Source organism: Otolemur garnettii, unplaced genomic scaffold (assembly GCF_000181295.1).
Source record: "Otolemur garnettii isolate 467f Iridium unplaced genomic scaffold, OtoGar3 scaffold00001, whole genome shotgun sequence".
NCBI lineage: Eukaryota > Metazoa > Chordata > Mammalia > Primates > Galagidae > Otolemur > Otolemur garnettii.
In genome coordinates, this window is record NW_003852396.1 from 31,281,519 (window position 1) to 31,286,253 (window position 4,735).

Sequence of the window (4,735 nt, forward strand, 5' to 3'; positions counted from 1 at the left end):
CTCTCTTCATTCTGAGACACCTCCTGCTGAGTGTTTCCCAGCCTCACTTGTTTCCGGTTCTTTGAAAGGATGAGCCACGAGTTGGCTGTGTTTGGATCCAGAGTGATGTGCACTGTAGAGAGGGAACCACAGTCAGGACTCATGTGGGGGAAATCGGTAACTCCATGCTCATGGTGAGAGATCTGTGCAAATATCAGGGGGAGGGTGAGGGGGTGACCCTGAACCTCACCATGTGAGAAAGAGACCCTCAATCAGGTCAGCCTTTGTCTGGACCTTTGAGGGAACCATCTTCCCTACCTCTGGCTCTGCCCTACTTACTCCAGCTTGCTACTTCTTCTCCAAATTGCTGTACATACTCATTCTCCCGAACCCTGGGACCCAACCTGCACCCTCAGTATCCCCAACATCACCAGCCCCACAGCTCCAAGAGCTGGCCTCACCTGCACTTGTCCTCAGCATCTTCTTCACTCCTGGCACATGACACATACTCCTCAGCTTTGGGGAGACAATATCCAGCTCCTTCAGGTTCCAGGACTCACTCCTAAAGGAAAGAGAGTTTGAGATCCCTTCCTTCTACTCCTGCCTCCTACCTCAAATGCTAACACTAGAATCTCTGATAATTTAAATTCAACTCAACTTCACAAGTACCTCTTGTGTTCAGGTCTCTGGGGCTCAGGGGGAGAGGCAAAAAGTGTAGGATTTAGTTCCTATAAAGTAGCTCTTGGTTACAAGAGGCTCTGCAGCATGAGAACTCTTGTGCGTCTTCTGTAAGCCTGAGGTCATTGTGCAAGTACATTCTGTTTCGTTTCACAGGCAAGGCATCTGACCCAGGTGAATTACTTCTGCAAGGAAACTCAAGGAGTCTTGCCCGTGCTGTGAATCTTATGGTGGCTTTTTATAAGAGGTTTGTAACTGGTTAAGTTCCAGCTAAAGAAGAACTCCCAGCAATCTGTAGACCTAGAACTTCCCAGAATTTCCTGTCTGACAGGGCTTTACTGTGTAAGATGTTAAGGCCCAATGACGTTGGGCAGTTTCATCAACTGAGAAGTCCATGTAGTAGCTTTCTGAGACCAGAAACTATTTTACACTGTGTAGAGCTGTGATTTTCAACTGGTGTGTCGTGGGAGGATCTTAGGTGTGCTAAGAAAAAAAAAATTTTATCAACATAATTTAAATATGCCAGGGAAGTTTAACAATAGCTTCAAGTGTGTTATGAGATAAAAAGATTGAAAAACACTGACAAAGAGGGTCAGATCATTGAGAAAAGGGAGTGGGATGGGGAAAACTTCAGGGTATGTATTTATAACTCAGTAACCTTTTTTATAGGTCTTTGCTTCTTGTCAGCCCCTCTTCTAACAAAAATAATTTTTTCCCTTACCTTTCCAGGACAATTTTCACCTCCTGAGGAGAAAAGAGACAGAGAATAAGTTCTAGAGATTGTGGTTCACCACTGAGACTTCCACCCTGTGGGTGATGTGACATTTCCCATGTTCCCTGGAACACTACCCTTCCCTTACCTCTGGGTCAGGGCCCAAAAGATGATTCTGACCAGTTTGCAGCAGAAAGGAGGTGAGGATATTTGGGAAATCACCAGAGACCCAGTGTAGGTGTGATCTATAGCTAGGGAAGGATTATCAGTTTCTAGACTCTTACCCAGAAAGCCCAGATTCTTAGGGGTAGGGGAAGGTAAGGATGGGGGTGCAATACACAAAGAACCCTGCCTGGCCAAAGTGCAGAGATGGTCACAGGCAGAGAATGGCCAAGTAGGATGATAAGAAGAACCTACTCTATACCTCACTTGAAGGCTTGAGTTGTTTGGGGGAACAAGGGTTGGTTAGAGCACTGTTCTGAGCTATATTTAATGCCATTTTGTCCTGTATAAGAAATCAAATCACCTGAGAATATTCTGTTGCAGGGTTTCAGGGCTCTTACATGGGAGCTGGCAGGCTCCAAGGCTCAGTTGGAAGTGCTTGAGAAAGCCGGGTTCAATGTTGGCCAGAAGAAAGCCCAATACAATCAGCTTTTTATGCACAAACCAGAAAGAAATGGCCTCATGCTACATCTGGCAGAGACAGTGAAAAGGTATGGCAAGAAGAACTGTAGGATATTACAGAAGGGACTTCTGAGACCATTTGGTTCCTAGATTCCCAAAGTGAGGCAAATTTGTCACTGGTGGATGTGAGGCCATTTGAAGCACAACAATATTGATGATTTTTTATGTATTTACTTTAATCTTAAGTCTATATCTTATTGTTTAAGTGAACTTGCTCAAGTTATTTAGTTTTAGTCTCTAAGTTTCAGTATCTCTGCCTCTTAGTCTTCTCATCTATGAAACACAGAGAGGATAGTAGTATTCACCTGAATACCTGTCAGGCAACATGGGCTATTTACAAATTTATAGTTAATATTAACATTATTGTTATGAAATAAATTAGAAAAATATCAGTAACACATAAACACATGAACTCTTAGATGCTTCTGCTTTAGAAAAATTTCCTTTTAAACTAAATTGATTCAGGGATAAGAGTGAGACAATTTAAAGAAAAGCAACATGTTAAAATCCTATAGGTAGTTCTAGAAGAAGCAGAAAGTGTAAAGATACTTTTTGGACTAAAGTTTGGACAACCCTTGTCATTTCATCCATTCCATCTCTCTTGTTTCACTAATGGAGACATTAGGTCCAGGAAAGGAAAAAGACTTAACCTAGAGTTATGGAGAGAATTGGTGGCAGGGCCTACGCTTGGTTACTGTCTCTTACTTTTCAGTTCAGTGTTTTTAGATATATTACATTTATTTAAAAATGTCCAGACACTCACCTAAGAGCCTTAGTGAATTTTGTAACTTAATCTTCAAGAAAATCCTTTGAAATATCAACTTAACAGATGAGAAGGTGGGTGCTCAGAAAGATTGCAAAACGTTCCTGAGGTCTCACACCTGGTATGCATTCAAGCAAGTACTTCCCAGGACTGGCCATTTCTGTTAATTGCTGAATGGACTATTCCCTCCTAAATCGGAACCCTTCTATGCCTTGAATGCAAACCATTCACAGGTCTGAATTCCAGTATATTTAAGACTGTCTATTCCCGGGACGAGGTTCTAAGGGTAGTTCCAACTAGCTCTGGCTTTTTTTCAGTTACTCCTTGCATCTCAGAAGGGGCCTCCATCCTCCTCTCACCTGCAGCAGCTCCAGTGGTGAGCTGTGGCTCCTGTGCTCCACCTCTGAGATCAGCTTCTGCAGGTCCTGGCTCTGCTGGGTCAGCTCAGCCTGTGTGTCCCCCAGGAGTCTCAGCTGTTCTCTCTCATCCTCCTCCAGCTCCTGCAGCTGCCTCTGTTCCTCTTCAACCAGGAAATTTTTCTGCTTCTCAAACTCTGCATGAATTGTAGACTTCTGTGTCTCAACCTTCCTCTTTGGTGTCAAGGGAAAGAGAGAGGTAGTTTTTATTAAAATCTCCCAGGCTAATACATGGTCACATAAGAGAAAAACTCAACTCAATTCAAAGTGGGGAGTGGAGGAATAAAGAAGCATGCAGAGAAGGGGGGATGGGTAAGGGTGTGCTCCCACTTAATGGACACAATGTTAGGGTGTATGGAGGTGGGTCACAATTACAGGAGGGAGTTTGCCTAACAAATGCAAACACTGTAACCTAATTCTTTCTACCCACAATTAACCTGAAAGAATAAAAAGAGAACAAAAACACAAACACAAAACAAACACCCCCACCCCCTGTCCCCCAAATGCTTTCAGATTACCTATTTCCAGCCCATGGAGTTGTGCCATTTTGCCCACTGGTCTGGGAATAAATCCCCCTCCCCCCCCCTCATATGTGTGTACATGAGTGTGCACAATTTTCCTGAGGAGGTAGCTACTGAGGCTTCTGGGGCTGAAAGGGAAATGGGATTGGTAGGGAATACATTGTAGCTGGCTTACAACCCTAGCTGTATGAACCTATGGCATCAGAGACTTTTTTCAACTTCTCTTCTAAAACCAGTCACCACTTAGATGTGTCCCACTGTCTTTATGTCTCAGCGAGTTACCAAGAGAATAAAACCTGTTCCTATTCTCAGCAACCTCACAAACACAGGGATGGTGATGGTATTGTGAACCTAAGTCCTGGGAAAGGGAGGCTTTGAGACCTTCTTTGCTTACCCTTTCTTGCTAGGAAACTGGAAGGCCACCCAATGACAAAGGATGCCACCATAGCCTGACTTACCTTTCCTTCTCTATCCCATATCTTCCTGTTCTGGGATCCATGCCCACGAGCTCCTTTCACTCCTCTCTAATGCCTTCCCCATCTCTACTAATGCAGGATGAACTTTGGTTCTCCATTATGTTTTGAACCAGCAATCTGTATATGGTCTAGCAACCAACTAGTCAGATGCAGTTTTCTATACCTCAGTCCTTGATGGTTCCCTGAAGCCTATTTCTCACAGTCATTGTTATTTCCTGAAAGATCTAGCAGTTAGGCTTCTCTCCTCGGGTACTTCTGTCCCAGACAATGAGATACTGCTGCTATCACCCTCCAAGATTGGGCTCAGAGGAATGGGGAGCCACCCCTCTCAGAACCTTCTTCTGTGATTCTTGATTTTTGTGCCTTTATGGGGAGCTCTCCGTTGAGCCTCCATTCTTTTTATTCTCCCTATCTGGAGACTTAGAGGGCAGGTGGTTCTTGGAAAGTGAGATATACCAACTCTATCACTCCTCAGACAGTGACAGCTATGGTTAAAGCTATGAGTC